We start from the raw sequence: 19,526 nt of genomic DNA, 5'->3' as shown, positions 1-19,526 counted from the left end.
ATATTGGACGTAGATCATAGAACGTTAACGAACATTTCATGTAAAATTAAGTGTTCTCAAACCAAAACATCAACTAGTCGACGAAGAGAACGTTGGATTGAACTATTTAAATAAAACAAGTGGTAAATGTTATCTACACTTTACTCCAGGAGTTCAAGAAAACATATTCTAGTCATCATTTTCATATTCAAACATTTTTCAATCTTGGCCCAATGTAACCCCCTAGGCCCTTACGGTACTCTGTGACGGTCTGTGAAGGGGATTTCTAGGTTTTTTAACTCCACTATCCTCTTTGAACAACCAAAACAAAATTATGCGTAATTTACGATGGATGTCACAACAACAGCAGTCACATCTGATGGTAAATTAATGCATATGCTTGACTAAATGGTGAATTATTCTGGTACTGCGGATCGCATCGCTACTATCATGCGGGGGCATTTGTGGTAAGCTACTTTCTATATAGAGATATAGAGGACTGAATTTAAAATTTGATAAAAAAAAATGCAATTTTGAAGTTCATTTGGAAGATACCTTGAGTTAGTAGTAAGTTTTCTGGCAAATGTCGGGGGTTCGTGTGCATTCCTGACATTACTGAAAATTATGATAACATCAGATTGCGGGGTTCCTAGTATAATAGGATGCTTTGTTGATTGTTAATTAACTCTTGGTCGCTTGTAATACTTATGAATATTTTAGGTGGACAAAAAGGCGAACTAAGAGGTGGACGCCTGAGCTTTTCCACATTTATATCGCTGTGAAGCAGCTGTAATCGCTAGGGGGAATTTATATCTGTAACTGTAAGGGCCCATGCATTAATTATGTCACGCCAAATCGAGGAGAAATTTACCCCCCCTATCGTGACGTTTTTCCTATACCTAATGCATTGCTTGTCACAAAATCTTAAACCCCCTCCCCCCTAGAGTATGACATAATATATGCATCAGCCCTAACCAGTTCGATTTTTTTGCTAACCTGGTTAAATTGCCATATTTAATTATCTTAAAGATAAATCGTCCAGCTCAAACCTTTGTAGGGATAAGAGGTGGCATCATCATCATGCATCATATATAAATGTTAAAGAACCCAGCACCGATGGTGTGATCCAACACCATTTGAACTAAAGAAGTATGGCACCCATCGGGGAAATGTAAGGTTCCATTACAGTATTGCTTGAAAAGTATGCAGAAATTGCAATGGATTACGGTTAACGACTTGTAGTCAATTTTTATTTGTTTGTACGAAAGTTAGAAGATACTGAGAGGTAAGCACATATCATCGCTAAGAGACGTGTGTGTGAGAAATTTTGCGAAAAAATCTAAAGGCACCAGTGGGATACGAACCCACAATTCTTATTCAGTACACGGGTGCATTGCCAATTATACAACGGTGGACCTCTTGGCAAATCAAAGTTGGCACTTATGGAGAATGGAAGAACTTTGAAAGTGATGATGGTTTCAACATTTTCCACGGGGATGTACATATACGAGTGCAATCTTAAAATGCTTTTATTTTGAAAATGGAGCATTTTATTTAAATCTGGTTGCTACTACAGTGGTAGAAAAGCTGAAGTCTATGCATATTATGTGTCAATTAAGTAGTCCTTAAGTTTTCTACTAACGTAGCACTAACCAGATTGAAATAAAATGCTCCATTCACAAAATAAAAGCATTTTAAGATTGCACTTGTATACTTCCCCGTGGAAAATTTTGAAACCATCATCACTTTTCTAGTTCTTCTATTCTTCACGAGTGTCAACTTTGATTTCCCAATAGTTTACAGATGTATTTGGCTAATGACATTTGAGTTTCAAATCCGTTTCCCTCCCACCGGTGCCCTTAGATTTTTTCGCAAATTTTCTCACACACACTTCTCTCACCGATGATATCCCAACAAACATTCGAAGCAGCATAAGAGCTTATTCAGGCAAAACTATGCTTCTTCAGCTAAAAAATAGCTTGTTCAGCTCTTAATCAGCACAAATTGTTTGTTGGGCGTTCACTTAATACTTTTTAGATCAAAATCAGATCTAGTGTAAAGGTTATTATCATTGTGGAAAATAAAAACGTCTTAACAACGCTGTTAGAATTTATTTCGAGAATTATCAATGGTTGAAAACCAGGGGGTTCCATTTAACGCTCATTTCATAATGAAAATATTGATTTTATAAATATTCTATTTTTCCTGACCATTCAAAGCATTATATGGTCTGTAATTGATTAAGGTAAAACGCTGGCTTTGAACTTATTTCGTGAGCTTTTTCATTTTTTTTTTTAATATGATCGGTGAATTTAGGTCGAGCAGTAAATGGGCATCACACGGTAGTTTGAGCTGAGAATTGAGACATTACGCTACTTTCATATCTTGTCTGACAATCAAATAACTTATTTAATATAATTCAGTTTGTAGCGGCGCCGGTGGTGTAGTGGTAAGTGTGATTGCCTCTCACCCCACCAGGCCTGGGTTCAATCCCAGTAGGCGCCGCCAGGATGTTCTGAGGCATAACATCTCTGATCACGGGGAAGTAAAGCCGTTGGTCCCCAGTTCATGAGTTGATGGGTCGATAGGTAGGGTCCAGGTGTGGGAGCTGCCTCCCTGGCGTCGATTGGTTAGCAACAAGATCGACGGAAAACAAATCAAAGGAAAAAAAATAATTCAGTTTGTGAAAATGTCGTACTTATTATTATGTTATTGACAACTTTGACCATCTTGTTTCAAATAGCAGTTTTGCAGTAATAAAGATTACAATATTTTGCCTTAAAGAATAATTTATTCAATTCTATTGATGTAAAGCTAGTTCTTCTTCTTCTTCGCATTTCAAGCTTATTGCATATCACATATTAGCTTATTGCGTGCTCTCAACTTAGCGTTCTAGATGCACTTCCACAGTTATTAATTGAGAGCTTTCGATGCCTGTACCATTTTTGCTTTGGTATAATTGTGTGGAAAGTCCAATCATACCTTCTATGCCCAGGGAAGTCCAGAAATTTTCCTACCCGAAAAATTCCTAGACCGGACCGGGAATCGAACCCAGCCACTTCCAGCATGGTCTTGCTTTGTAGCTGCGCCTTTAACGACTGAGCTAAGGGAGGTCCTAGCTAGTATTACATATAAAAAACTGTTATTCAACGCAGATCAAACCAATTTTTCACAATTTAGAAAATTAAAAAAGTAGTAGCTGCATAAGTTAATGTACCAGAACCTAGTCGGACACTATAAGCCTACCCAGGAGGACCCGGATGTGACCACCCATGTGAGTCTAGAGTTTCGGGAAAGCTGACAAGTGCAACGGGAAGGACGGTAGGTGCATAGACCTGTGGGTTGGTTGCTAGATAACTCAACTTAGTGGAAGACACGGGATATGCACTAATCTAATCTAATCTAATCTAATAAAAAAAAAAATACAAACGCAGCCAGTACGAGAAAACATCGTGGAAAATGATTAGATTAGATGAGGTCTAATCATTTTTCTTGTCTAATTGATGTTTACAGCATATCTGAGATATGATATAAACATCAATACGCCCAGGCCTATTGTATTTGCCGCAAAGATGATTTTTGGAAATTAATCGGAACATTTCTTGAATCTACAGGGGTGGAAGGATGCGTGGACATAGCGTACCAAACGCTCCGAGTTACTATGTGTAGTTGTGTGTTATGTGTAAATATTTGTACAATATTGAAGAATCATAAAATAATGCAATGGAAGGATCTTACCGAATTTTCTCCTATGTTGGTAATGATTCTTTGCACGCACGCACGTACTCATGACTATAAACTGCCCAAGTAACCATAGGCACAGCTGAACAACGTGTTTGTATGTTCTGATGAGGCCCGCATATAGCCAAAAAGGTGAAATAACGTGCCTATGGTTGCTTGGGTGAACATCAAATGATAGATTCCTCGAAATGAACTAAACTTATCTTTGTTTGCTTCTTCCGTCATGTTGAAATGGATGAACCATTCAAATCCCCATACTCCAGGCTTTTGACGATCCCCAGTGGCTGCCCATTTCGGGAAACTTAGCAGAATAGAACGAAACATTCATATTGACAAACCTCTTCTTCGTGCCCCACAAGCCAGCTGCTCATGCTACCCGGCAAGAGCTTTGAATCTCACTCACACGTGTTTCAGTCATGCACTTTTCAACATTGATTTAAAAGCTTCACGACACTTTACAAGCATTTCAGCATTAAATTAAAAATTGGTAAATCAGCGGAAGAAAAACACGCAGCAAAAATTCACCCGTCAGTCTTCAAGCGCAGCCTACTTCGATCGGAAGGCACGGGATATGCACTGTACAATAACAATTTCAATATCAATAAATAATAAATTACTTTTGTAGAATAAATTAGTTTTATACAATAAAACTCATGTTAGCGGATATCGTTAGCTTCCAACAATCTCATGACCAATTTATCGGTTATCGAAGCAAACTTTCTGGGAGAAGAACTAGCCCATGGCTTAACATCTCCTTAATAAAGCTTTTAACAAAAAGCTAATACTTTCAATCAGCCATTATATGTTATCAAAGCTAACTTTTTGGATAGCTATGTTTTGTTTCAACTAAAGCATTTCTAAAAATCTTATTAGTTTTAGTATTGTTTTAAATGTGCCTTCGAGCAAGACCCGGCGTTATTTTCTTAGTTCTCATAGTGATACGTAGGGTAGGACAACCCCTAATAATTTTGAAAATAAACTCATTTTCAATCCTAGCTCGCCCATGAAACTATAAATGGTGTTCCTCTGCAGCATTATAGATAGTTCTGTCCAAAATGAAGTTCTTCGAAAATTGCAAAAAATAATTTTGTGCTGATGTGTAGAAAATCGAAATTATTGATACTAATTATACGTCATAAAATAAGGATTTTCGAACTTCCAACTATTTTTTCCTACAATTCCTGCATTGAGGCATCACTATTTATGATTAATTGAAGCATTACTAACAAAGAAACCGTTATGAAAACAATTATTCAAAAATGTCAAAGAAATTGATTCATTGTGTATTTCAGTCTTCGGTACGCTTGTTTTCACCAAATTTTGCAAAACCAGCTACATGTAATGTCACTAATAATAGTTTTCAATTGAGTCCATTGGTAAACATAGCTTATTTGTTATGTTTACAATAATATTGTAGAATTCAATAGATTAGTTCAGTAAAGAATAACCTGCTGGTTTTTAGTACCTATTGATTAGTATTTAACTCGTAGATAAAAGATGGATTCTTCAGTGGTGTTGAGTAAAAATAGTCAACCACTTTCGACGATTGCTGATTTATGTAGCCAATGTTATGAACTTGCAGTACGGTGTACAAACTTTTATAAATATCCACTATTTGGCATATATAGAACGTTCAATTGTTAGGGTGACACTCTGCCCCACCAGACCCTAGGTGAAATTGTCTATCATTTTTGCATTCCATACCCACTCACCTGTCATTGATGCAGCTTATCTTTCTAGATACCAGTAGGAAATACACATATTTTTTTTAGATAATCCCTGAACCGTAATTAACTTTAACGTTAAGATATGACAAGCGCGAAGAGCGACTTGGAAAATCATTGACCATCGATAATCCATCAACGTTTCTAGTCCTCGACATACACCTTTTAGCTACTGGAACGTAAAAGCGCACCTTTTTACTAGTGTCTGCTACTGCCTCGGTGCCTTCAAGGAGATAAGAGAAGATTCAGAACAACGCACGGCGTATCTAGTTTGAAGACTAGTTTATGTAGCCATACATTAATTAACTCTGCTTCGTTGACTCATGGAGCGAGTCCTATGCTCTCAAATGCAAGGGCGCCTAATAAAAACGGAACCAGAACAACCGATGCGGACAGACGGATGAAGTTTGCGTGTGGCTCGTTATCTGTATATGTACCTATCACCTGTTCCGCTCGGGATAGTTTATCGTGACTTCGAAAGAAGGAAAGCCAAAATGACACATTTTGTGTTGTACGTGTTATTTTTCGTCATGGTTTCCTGGTTAATTGACAGCACAGCAGTCAGCAGCGGTAAGAATGGCGTCAAAAACTGCCACCTGAATGGCTGCCACTCGCCGCACGTGTGCCTTACACTGTCTGGCAAAAGCTAATGAAGCCCATTACCATGCACTGTCGGATGGCATGTGAATTTTTAGGTTAGATTTAGGCACCGCGATAGTGACAACCGTGATGAAACCTTGAATCAAAATTATTTCAAATGAAGAAAACCTATATTTTCCAATTAAAGGGTGATACGGTCAAAATTTGGTCAATATCAACTTGACGTATTTCTTTCAATTTTGCATTTAAAAAACCTGAACACCCCTCATTTTGAAGGTGTGTGTGTGTGTAGAATGTTGCTCCTATTTTGATTTTGGAATTCACTCTTCAGTTGTCAAAATGCCGTCCAAGCAAGAAGAGCAGCGTATCAAAATTTTGCTCGCGCATCGCGAAAATCCGAGCTACTCGCACGCAAAGTTGGCAAAATCGCTAAAAGTTGCCAAATCAACCGTTACAAATGTAATTAAAGTGTTTGGGGAACGTTTGTCGACAGCCAGGAAGTCTGGATCGGGGGGAAATCGAAAACCGGAAGCCGCTGAGGCGACAAAGAGAGTTGCCGGTAGTTTCAAGCGAAACCCAAACCTCTCTCTCCAAGATGCCGCAAATAAGCTGGGTGTATCGTCTACAACCGTGCATCGAGCCAAAAAACGAGCCGGACTATCGACTTACAAGAAGGTAGTGACTCCAAATCGCGATGATAAACAAAATACGACGGCCAAAGCGCGATCTCGGAGGCTGTACACGACGATGCTGACGAAGTTTGACTGCGTGGTAATGGACGACGAAACCTACGTCAAAGCCGACTACAAGCAGCTTCCGGGACAGGAGTTTTATACGGCAAAAGGAAGGGGAAAGGTAGCAGATGTTTTCAAGCACATGAAACTGTCAAAGTTCGCAAAGAAATATCTGGTTTGGCAATCCATCTGTACCTGTGGTTTGAAAAGCAGCATTTTCATAGCTTCCGGGACTGTCAACCAAGAAATTTACGTGAAAGAGTGTTTGAATACACGTCTGCTGCCTTTCCTGAAGAAACACGGTTGTTCCGTACTGTTTTGGCCGGATTTGGCATCTTGCCATTACGGTAAAAAGGCCATGGAGTGGTACGCCGCCAACAACGTGCAGGTGGTTCCCAAGGACAAGAACCCTCCCAACACGCCAGAGCTCCGCCCAATTGAGAAATACTGGGCTATTGTCAAGCGGAACCTAAAGAAGACCAAAAAACTGCTAAGGGCGAGCAGCAGTTCAAGGCAAACTGGCTTTCTGCGGCGAAGAAGGTGGACAAGGTGGCTGTACAAAATCTGATGGCAGGGGTCAAGCGTAAGGCCCGGCAATTCGGATTTGGAAAAGCGGAAGCCTAACTGAATATTTTTTCCTGAATTTTATACTAATTGAACTTGAAAAAGAAATTTAATTTGATTTTTTAAATAAACGATTTCACCGATTTACACGCGTTTTCCCTTGACCAAATTTTGACCGTATCACCCTTTAGATGAAGAATAAAATTATTTTTCCCAGTTACAATGTACTTCAAAGGACGAGAAATGATCTAATTTGAGTCAGCCAAAAATTCTAGTGCCTACCGTCCGCGAGAGAAAAATATCACGGTTATCATCACCCACGTCGCTGTCGTCGTCGTCGTTGTCGTCGCGTGGTCACGTGTCCCGGTAAACATATCCATTCACTCGATGGGACCGAACCGCAGCCCATCACCGGGGAGTTAATAAATTATCGTTGTTTATTTTAGACTCACTTCCTTTCGGCCACAAACCAACATCATCCGTTTCGACTGGCGTAGAGAAAGAGCAACTTTCCCACCGTCCGTCGTCGTCGTCGTCGTGGTCCGCGACCGTTGCAGTCGTCAGCGCTGGCTCAGTGAAGTTCAAAAGCGCAAAAGTCACCATATTTTGACAATTATCTGTGGCGAATGATAGCAACACATAATCGCATTATTTGCCGTAGGCATCAAATGAACCAAACAACCATAATAACTATCAGTCACAAAAAGCCAGAAGAGGCATACATACCGTTGAGAGTCGAAATGGGTTCCGCACGCGGCCTACGCGCGCTAGGTTCAAGAATTGCTACCGGAGGAGGACGGAAAGGAGGAAACAGCCCAAATTGTGCCAATTGTTGTTGTCACGTGTCACACACGACGTCCACCAACACCGTAGCGGTGTTCGCGATGCGTCGATGACTTTGTGGGGCCGCTCACGGAATACATGATTCCGTGACAGACACGTGTGTTGTGGCCGAAATCGTAGGCTGGGAGTTCGATGATGCGTGGAAGATATATGGAAAGATATGGAAAGGTAGAATACATGTGTTTGGGGAAGATTTTAATTTGACGGAAGTCTTACCCTAGGTATAAGTTAAAGCATAGCTTAGCTTAGACTGACTGCACATTAGACTGATGCAAAATTTGAAATGTTCGCTCCACAGTGCTCAAGTTTAAAAAAAATCGTCGGATGCATTTTCGAGTTACGCCCTTTTTATGGCCTAACTGCATAAATCTCACTAAAAACAGTGAAATGCCATCACATATGCTTATTTTGCATGCAACATGACATGAAATGTCAATTGCAGAATGTTTATATATGCTAATTTTTGGAATTAAAAAGGGTTTTGTACGTTAGTTTAAGGCTTAAGTTTTATTCAAATTAACTGTAAACTAATAAACTTAAATTAACTATAAACTAATAAACATAAATATAAAAAAATGAATCTCAAAGTGGTTTAACACAAATGACCACTATTGTAGTCAACGACAGCACGCAGAAGTTGAGATTTGTATATCTTTGATGTTTTCGTGGTCTTGTATCTTTTCTAAAGTCGCTGTGAACCGATTCGGACGCCTGCTCGTTGTGCCAACCCAAACCTTGTCCAGTTGCGTTACAAAACTCTTTCACGTAAAACTGGGTTATATGGTATTTGGACGATTTTGGTAGATGCAACATTTCCCAGTATTCGACAAACTTATTAATATCTTCTTCAAATCCGGGTACAAGTTCGAATGAGAAGCATTTCTTGTACGCATTTTGAAAGTGTTTCAGGACCTATAAAAAGTAACAGTCATTAGTTTTATACCTGCTGATCGAAAAACCACTGTACCTTATATCAACATAGTTTAGCAAATCTTCGTTTTCTCGGAGAACATCGACAGCATCAAGGAGACTGTGACATGCTCATCCTGTAAAACCGTATGTTCGCTGTTGATGTCGTACATGAGCCTTTTCGATCCATAAATCTGCCCAGTCTGGACTTTGTTTCTCCACTGCTTGAAAAACCATGTTCACGATCCCAAGTGTCACGTGAAGTGGAGGCGGAGGGCATACCAGCAAAACAGGAGTGCTGTCTTGGCCGAAAACCAGCAGGGGTTTAATGCAGCTAGCATATTTTTTACGATTTTTGGAACATGGGTCTTTATTGGAATTTTCCCGAATGTTTCCAATCGTTCGGGGCACTCCACTTTGCAATGCAAGGTTTGATTTTTCTGTTACACAATATGGACAGGGGTGGGTAGATGTATGTGCCATTATTCCAATAATCACGTTAATGATCTTTAAATCACCAGCAATAATCTATTCCAAGTCATTCAGCTTCAAAAGACCATTCCAGATTAGAAAAATACATTCATATTTTTCGGGTAGATTTAAAGCCAATGCTAAAATATGGAGGCGTTTCACGCCGCTGTCTTTAAAATAATCTGTGGAATTATTTTGGGTTTTGGATACAACAGAGAGAGTGATCTTAAAAAATCCTCCTCCACCGTCGATACCAAGCTTTATGAAAAGTTCTTCCTCACTGGCGTGTCTACTTTTCTTGATTCGTTGAAGTAGCTCAGGTATATTATTACAAAATATAACTGGAACTTCAGCGCATTGACCAAGATGGACGTTTTCAGCTAGAAAAGAGCATTTCAATTTAGATTTCTTTAAAATATGTACCTTTTTGAGTTTTACCTTTGGCTACTTCTCCTAGCTCTACAATACTAAACAAATCTCCAAGCTGTGAGTTCAGTTTGGAAAGCTTTCCTTTTAAGCCAGTTTCAAAGCTTACTCTACCTCGTTTTAAACCTTTCATGACGCCTGTAAATCAACTAACCAATAAGCAAATCAAAAGCTTCGGCAAATCCTAAATAAAATATTACCAAGAGTCTTCCGCATGCTCAAGTTATTCTCCGTCTTCACTTTGAACATATCTTCCGTCTGCATGCGTTTCCGTTCTTTCAAAGATACAGTAGAATTAGCTTTTAGAAATACGGATGGTTTTCCTCGACGATTTGATAAGCGAATGTTTTCAGAACCTGTATGAATCAAATAAAACGTTAAAGCTACATTCTGAAATACATCAGTTGCTGTTTTACCAGAAGTTGAGACTTTTTCGGCTAGAAACTTTGACACAGCTGCTTCTGATGCCTTTGGTGGAGAATTATTTTCTTTCAGAATTCTTGCTTGCATTCCAATGCTCACTAATTTGGGAATGTTATCCGATTTCAGGACAATACCCACTATGAACAACAATCTGGAATTCAGCAACTTACACGACTTCGTCGGGACGATTGCCTTAATTCGAGACAATCTCCTAATTGATCAAGAAGCTGGAATTCAGCCATTTACACGAATTTAGGACAATTACCTGAATACGGGACACCCAAGCAACAGAACTTGTCATAAAGGTGATTAAAATACTGGGGAAGTTTACCGCCCTGAAAGAAAACAAATATTTTCGGCACGTTTTTATTTCTCTAAAAACATTGGGAAAAAATATTAAAAATCCAATAGAATCAGTTTCTTCCCTATTTTTTTTTCTCCTAGATTTGTTTTCCGTAGATCTTGTTTGTCGTGCTGAGCACCAATGCTACCGACGCACAGTGGGGAATGGCTGACCATTAGACAAAATTGAAAAATTTGCATTTCCTCCTCCATTCTATGTTTTCTATCATTCTATACTATTGACCCGTTCAAATCCAAAATATGAACGCAATACAAGAAAATTTGAATTATTTATGCCTTTTTGAAGTTGGTCACCTTGAACTTTTTTCGCATTTTTTCGAAAAAACGGCATTATTACTCAATCAACTGTAGGTTTAACGGTAGCTTGGATTATGGTGACGTCTGAGAGAAAGTTGTTTTAAAAACAATGCATAACAAATTTGTTTCATTAAATTTTGTAGAAAATTATTAAAGTAGGCCTAAATCTTTATTTGATTAAAAAAATAGTGATTTTTCCATATAAATGAAGCTTCAAAGTTATTAAGCCAGGGTTTGCCATGGTTGACACCAGTTGTAAAAGGTAGTTTAAAATGTAAGGTTTCGAATAAGCATAACCTGATCTTGCGCAGGATGCTGATAGTGCGAAATGAAAGTTTTTGTACTCAGGTGGCATTCTACAATTTTAAATTAAAATCACGATCAGCAGATTGGTTGATTGCGCATTTTTAGTGCATAAAAACAGCAAATTTTGCTTTATCTATACATCATTCATGAACCATTTTCTGTTTTTACGGCTCATACACTAAATACGTAATGGTTTATGCAAGCACAGAGAGTTCTAAGATTTTCTTACGTGCCATATTTTTTTTTGGGATTTGTTACAAAAAATTTAAGGACGGGGTTTGAAAATCATAGAAAATGTGTAACGCATTTTGTGTACGACCCTTAGGCTAAATTTATCTCCTCCTAAGAAGTTGAACACAGCATCGAAAAATAGAAATTATTCAATTTGGACCAGCACTAATCTGCAAAGGCCCGTTTTCAATCTGCATTATTCTTTGTGTCTTTCAACAAGCAGTGATAAGGCAGAGAGTCTTTTGTAAAAGGAATGATAAAAAGTGCTCGACACTCTTTATCATACCACTTCATCTCTCTCCCAAACGTAGTAGCACAGCAGTAAAAAGATACCGTAAAACGGGGTGTCTTTGATGGAATAATATTATGATTAAATTTACTCGCTGCACTTTTTCTGAATTGAAAACATTGGTTCCATATTGTACCTGAGGGTATTACCTTTGATATCGTAAGAGTTTTTATAAAGTATGTGTTACATATTTTCCAAACATATTAAAAAACAATTTTCTTGCTTTTCGCCTGTTTGAAAAAGCACTCAAACCATCACTTATGAAATGTTTTTTTTTTCCAATAAGGCCATCACAAATTCAATGTTGTCTTCTTATTGCTTATAATTTTTCTGATTATATACTCATTCAAAGTTTCATACTTCTTGAACTAACTTGTTTGACATTCACGTATGTTTTTCTATATTCATCGAGCATTATCAAAGTAACCCCAAATCAAAATATCGATGTTCGGTCAAAAGACTAAAAAAATAGTGCAAATACAATAATTTTCGTTAAACATGTTACTAACGAATGGACTCAAGGAACCTCAGTACTTGTTTAAAAAAAGTAAAATTTGAAAACCATTCATTGCAGTAAAAATATTTAGAAAATCTTTAAAAAACTATCAATGTTACCCCGTTTTACGGTATCAGTTTATCTATATATTTCACAAATACGTTTATCGGTTTGAAGTTATTATTATTATACGTTATCATCGAAATTAATTATGGAATCCAAATCAGCGATGGATACATATAATGTAAATACAAGTAAGTTGCATTTGGAGAACAAATTAATTGCGATGAATCCTGAATAACCACTGTCTATACGAGAGCGATCGCCCGTACCGTAACAATAAGTTTTTTTAGTATGGTGAATTTCTTTGCGTTTTATGTCGTGAAATAGTGATCTAACATTTCGTTTTAATTCATATATTTTCAATACCGTTACAAAAATCATTTTGTTTTCATTTAATCTAAAGGAAACGGACTAAAAAGAAAACAGATTTACGAAACGTTGAAACATCAAGAATCGCTAGAAAAGATGAAAGCAGCCGCGGAAAAATGCTTTCCTTCGAATGCGAAAAAAGAGTTTGAGATTTTTTGGAAAGCATTCAACAGGACATTTCTACAATCCCAACGGAAGCGCGACCACTTTGAGAAGGACCATTCAGATAGGTTAGAGAAATATTTGAAGAATGCAGTGATCGATCGAAGCGGCGCCGTACTGAGGAAATTAGAGCAAAATATTCGTCAAATCAGCAAATAGACCTAGCTAAATTCAAAATTTACTGTATTGATACCGCAAAGCGCTACGTAGAGTTGTACGCGTGGTTTTACATGCCGTCGTCGATGCACAGAATTTTGATTCATGGACATAGCATTGTTCAGGCGGTGATATTGCCGATTGGAAGAATGACGGAGGAGGCTCAAGAAAAATGTAACAAAGTCATTAAAAACACTAGAGAGCATTTCACTCGGAAGGATAAGCGTGAAAATACAAATCGAGATATTATTAATCGCCTTCTTATCACCACCGATCCAATGGTTAACTCTTATTATGAGAAGGAAAAACATAATTTTAAAAGTCTACCAGAGGAAGTTAAATTTCTGATGAAGACAAAAACTGACTTAAGCGAAATGGTACCAGAAGATGATGATGATGATGATGATGACGATGATGATGATGAAGGAGAATAAGAAGAAGAAGAAGAAGAAGAAGAAGAAAAAGAAGAAGGAGAAGAAGAAGAAGAAGAAGAAGAAGAAGAAGAAGAAGAAGAAGAAGAAGAAGAAGAAGAAGAAGAAGAAGAAGAAGAAGAAGAAGAAGAAGAAGAAGAAGAAGAAGAATATGACGATGCTGATGATGAGGAAGAAGTTTAAGTAGAAGGAAAATACAAATTTGACCAATTGTGATTTTTAATTTGTGCTGTTTTTTATAATAACTTTATTGTTAGGGATATTTTAAGCAAATAATAAAGAAATATGTTTTATAAGCATTCTTTAAAAATAAAAAATCTTAATTGTATGACTTGTTTCATGACCATCATTCACAGTTACAACGTATAAAAAATTTAACAAAAACAAAACATACAAAATCGTTTATAACGTAAAAAATACCAGTTATAATGCAAAACTTATGACATATTTGGATTCAGCGCCCCAAAATTACCCAAGAATCATGATTTTTTTTCATAATTTGGAGAATTTTTTGCTTGGCCAGACTTTGTATGGAGTCGCCCCACTGTGCGACGCCCGAGAGACAGCTCCCACACCTGGACCCTACTTATCGACCCATCAACTCATGAACCGGGGACCAACGGCTTTACGGCGTGATCAGAGATGTTATGCCTCAAGAACGTCCCGGCGGCGCTGACTGGGATTGAATCCAGGCCTGCTGGGGTGAGAGATAATCACGCTTACCACTACACCACCGGTGCCGCTAGTTTCTTCCCTAGATTCTTGAAAAAATTTACAAGTAAAAATATATTTTCTATCTCATCATAAAAAAAAAAATTAGGCACGACCGCAGTATGACGTAGAACCTCGCAAAATTGATGTTTTTTATGCATGTTTGACTATTATACTTATTATTATGAATGGGGCGAGGCAGAACGTTTCTTTTGAGCAGAATATGGAAAAAGGATGGACTTTGGATGTTAATCTAATTGCATATATAGAGGTACCAGAGATTCGTTAGTGATACTGACAGAATCAAACTTTTCGAATCTCCCTGTGGAATTTTAAAACTCGACGTTCATCACAAATCTTTTATCATCAAATTTGACTACCTTCGTAATACTGACGACGTTGGGCTGGACCGCTGTTATTACGATTTCAACTTCTGCAATGAACCCCTTATCAACGCCCGGATAGGCTCGATAGACTGGACGACGCTTTTGACTGATTGTGACGTTGACGATGCTGTTTTCCGGTTTTTTGGTGCCATTTATCATCCACGAATATACTCCTATTCGACGACATTGCCTCCGTGTTCACTACAATCAGCCATTAGAACTTAGGAACCTCCGAAACAGGTTACGGAAAGCAAGGAAACGTCTTTTCAAACAACGGACTGAGGAAAACAGGCGATTACTTTACGACATGAAGGAGCACTACACCAGCCGGTTGAACACAGTTTTCCATGAATATGTATTGCGCATTGAGTCGAAGGCAAAGCGGGATCCATCGTCTTTTTGGACCTACGTGAAGAAACTTAGGCGGAATGGCGGTATACCACTCGATGTGTCCTATAAAGAAGCTCGTGCTGACTCCGCGGAAGAAACCTCTGATCTCTTCGCAAAATTCTTCAAGGATGTTTTTTCGACTACCCCTCCCGCTCATTCTCCGGATGATCGTCGTGACTGGATCAGCAGCATAGCTCATTACAACTTGCATTTTCCGCAGTTGGATGTATCTGTTGAAGAGGTGATGAAAGTTCTTTCATCTGTAGATCCCTCTAAAGGCCCTGGTCCAGACTGTTTGCCGCCATCGTTCATTAAGAAATTTTCTGCATCTCTCGCTTCACCTGTGTCGATTATCTTCAATCGTTCGCTAGTTAGTGGTGTTTTCCCCACAATGTGGACGGTTGCGTCCATCACACCTATTCACAAAGCTGGAAACATCCACAACGTTGAAAATTATCGCGGAATTTCGATTCTAAGCTGCCTCCCAAAAGCTCTGGAGAAGATCGTATATGGGGTCGTATATCAAGCGGTTAGGCCAATAATAACCGAACATCAGCACGGCTTCGTGAGGAAACGCTCTACAACAACCAACTTAATGGTGTTTGTCAACTCGCTGATCAACTCCATTGAAAAACGACGACAAGTTGATGCGATCTACGTGGACTTCAGTAAGGCGTTCGATAGGGTTCCACATGTGCTTGCAGTGGACAAAATGAGGTGTATGGGATTACCTAATTGGGCCACAAAGTGGCTACAGTCTTACTTAACTGACCGCTCAGCCTATGTGAGCATTAACGGTGTTAATTCGCCTAGTTTCGAGATACCCTCTGGTGTTCCCAAAGGTAGCCATTTGGGGCCTTTAATTTTCATCCTGTTCGTGAACGATCTGTCTAGTCGACTGTGATCTTTCGTACAATTAAGTCAAGACTTGACTGTTGCGCACTCTAGAAGGATATTGATTCCCTTTTGCGCTGGTGTACATTGAACGGTATGCAGGTTAATGTCACAAAATGCTGCGCAATATCTTTTAGCCGTTCACGCGAGCCCTTACGACATGACTATAGGATAGGACTCAGTTGTTTGCTCTTCGTTTCTTTAGTTAAGGATTTGGGTGTTACCATCGACTCTAAAGTCAGATTCAATGAGCACATCTCCATGATAACTGCTAAAGCATTCGCCACATTAGGTTTCTTGAAACGAAACACAAACGCATTCCAGGACATCAACGCGCTGAAATCACTATACTGTGCTCTCGTCCGCAGTCTTCTAGAGTATGCTGTTGTTGTGTGGGCACCCTTTCACGCTATACAAGCTAACAAAATCGAAGCCATTCAGCGAAACTTCGTAAGATACGGTTTACGTGTTCTGCCCTGGAACGATTCGGTAAATTTGCCGCCTTACCAAGAACGGTGCAGGCTGATTGACCTGGACACGTTGGCAGCAAGGAGGAAACTACTTCAGCGACTCTTCGTGTTTGGATTGCTTAACGGTGACGTGGATTGCAACTCTCTTGTGAGCCAAATCTACATCAATGCTCCTCAAAGAGTTCTACGTAGTTACACGCTTCTGTGGCAGCCTACCCATCGGACCAACTATGGATTCAACGAACCGTGGACTTTGTGCTGTCGTGTGTTTAATGAAACGTTTGATGTATATGATTTTAACATTAGTAAGTATACTTACAGACATAGAATTCGACACCTAACCTAGAAAATAGCTGTACAACATTATGTTCAAGATTTAATTAAATAAATATAATCGGATGTATGTATTTTCTTAAGCAATTGTTTTGAAAATTTTGGCTTTTTTTTTACTTATAATTGTAGTTTGCTTAAATTTATTTCCTGGAAAAATAGTGATCGTCTAATCCATGTCTTTTTGAGTTGACGTTATAGACGGGGGGAGGGGGAGAGGGGTATTTTGCATAACCAATTCTCATTGCTCATTAAAAAAATACTTCAAATTGACGTTCTAAGATCATGAATAGCTTATTTGGTTGTGGAGTAATCTTTTCTGAAAAATATTTTTTTTTAAATCTCAAAAATCCAGGGTATTAGAGGAGTCTAAGCACTTCATAGCAAAATAAAAAAGGCGTTTGTTCAGAATGCCAAAATAAGCGTTTTGGGTTTTGGCCAAGTCACGAAATGAGCTACAAAGCATAGAGAAAATCAAAACTACGGAACGCATGGATTGGAGGATCAAGTGAACATGGTTAGACCAGTCCAAATACATTTTACAATAAAAAAAACATAAACTAAATACGTGCCTGGTTTGAAAAGAATATTTTCGAACCTGGAAGCGTGTATGTCATACCAATATCAATTTGATAACGGTGATGCATACATGTGGGGCTTATTGTAAGTGAAAGTAACCTCGGAATGGGCGTGACTCTCCAGACATTCTGAAATGGGTTGCTGGATCTGCAATAGAGCTATCACCTTCTAACTCCCGGACTAAAGCTGTCTACAATGACCATAAATGCCACATTGTAGAGAGAGTTCTTCCATAATAACACTGCCGGCCAGTGGGGCTTAGATTTAATACACACACATACACACATAGTTTGGCACAAATCGGTGACATCTCCCACAGGTGGTGTACCCACTTGAGCTGGAATGACCCACATTCAATTTCATATTTATTTATTTATTGTTGTTTCGTCTTCGATTGAATCTTACAGACTACTCTACATATTCTTAATTCTATTTTTAAAAACATTCTTAGAAATAGTAAAATCGTAATGAACACCAACGTCGTTGAATTTAGTGGATTGTTCTGACCATAGACGGTTCTATGTGCCAGTACAGCAATGAGAGGAGATCTCCTTAGTAGCCGCGGTGGTACATAGAGAGGAATTTCCTGGAGCAATTGAGGACAATCGATGTTTCCGCCAAGTAGGTCGAAAATGAATAGTTGCTGAATCATTTTAAGCCTTTCATTTAACGTTTCTAAGTTTATCAATGCACAACGAGCGGTGTAGTCAGGCAGGTGCATGGGATCACGCCATGGCAGATTTCGTAGTGTGAATCTGGTGAACAGTCTCTGTATTCGTTCAACTTTTAAAACGAGTGAGGTATGGAACGGAGCCCAGATGGGAGCTGTATATTCTAGGAGGCACCTTACTAGAGTACAGTACAGCGTCTTCTGGGCGTAGATATCCGTGAACTGCCAAGTGTACCGCCGGATGAAACCGAGAACAGCATATGCCTTCGAAGTAACCATCGCTACGTGATTGTTAAATCTCAACTTTGAGTCAATCGTAACCCCTAGATCAAGAATTGATGACACTCGTTCCAATGGCACAGATTCCAGCGTGTACTGGTGAGTGATAGGGGCGCAGCGACGAGAAAATGAAATTATTTTGCATTTTTTTATATGTATTGACTTTCATTCCGTTTCACTGCACCATAGCAACAAATTGTCAATATCACGCTGAAGTACAATACAGTCGAGGATGGAAACGATGATTCTGTAGATTTTCAAGTCATCGGCAAACATCTGCTTGAATGATGAGATACGTGGACACAAATTATTTACAAATAATACGAAAATTAATGGTCCCAGCACACTGCCCTGTGGTACACCGGAAGTGGTTGAAAACGATTCCGAACGAGTAGAGGTTAACGACACGAAAGCATTACGATTCGTCAGGTAAGACCGAATCCAGTGACAGTCAACCATCCAATCGGAGAGTCCTATAGCTTTCAGTTTTTCACAAGCACGCTTTTGAAAAATCAATGTAGACCGAGTCAACCTGATTGCGAAGTTCGACCTCGCAGAACAGTGTGTTGGTATAGTACATCAGATTCGTGGATGTAGAAAGATGTTGAACAAACCCATGTTGATACTCCGATATTAAAGGCTGAACAACACTGTAAAGTGCTCCGTGCACTAGGGTTTCGAAAGCCTTGCTAATGCAGCATAGAAGTGAAGTACCACGATAATTGTCAACGTGTTTACGGCTACCGGATTTGTGTATTGGTACGATAGCAGCAGTTTTCCATAAGCTGGGGAACGTCCTCTCGGACAGCGAACGGTTGAATATACAGCAAATCGGTAAAGCCAGCGAGCGAGCGCAGTATTTCAGGAAATTCGGAGGAATTCCGTCAAATTCGGGGCTTTTTGATGCATTAAGATTGGTCAAAACTGTATGGACATCATCTGGCGTGAAGCGTAGTAAGGGGAATTTTAAGTCATATTCATGTCGATCGTTGATGCTCTAAGCGGGGAGGCGAGCTTGCCTTGCACCATAAACACCTTGAAAAAACGTAGCGAACAAATTTGCGATCTCTTCCGGCGATGTTGCGATTACGCCGTCTAGAACAACTGTGTTGGGTAGGCGATTGCACATCCTTTGTGACTTTACGAATTTCCAGAAATTCGATGGGTTTTGTCTCAGGTTTGACTGTGTTCGTTGAACATGTTCTTCGAAGCTATATTAAAAACTATTTTGTATCTAAAT

General features: G+C 39.0%; 1 pseudogene; it reads right to left on the bottom strand.

Annotated features, from left to right (window-relative positions):
* Nucleotides 1–8,777: 8,777 nt before the first annotated feature.
* LOC135707820 (uncharacterized) lies at nucleotides 8,778–18,286 on the bottom strand (annotated as a pseudogene).
* Nucleotides 18,287–19,526: the final 1,240 nt, after the last annotated feature.

Source organism: Ochlerotatus camptorhynchus, unplaced genomic scaffold (genome assembly GCF_037179485.1).
Source record: "Ochlerotatus camptorhynchus isolate MF236.1 unplaced genomic scaffold, CSIRO-AGI_Acam_v1.1 ptg000319l, whole genome shotgun sequence".
NCBI classification, from domain to species: Eukaryota; Metazoa; Arthropoda; class Insecta; order Diptera; family Culicidae; genus Ochlerotatus; species Ochlerotatus camptorhynchus.
The sequence above is the reverse complement of the archived record's forward strand: the minus strand, read 5'-3'. Positions and strand labels throughout refer to the sequence as shown.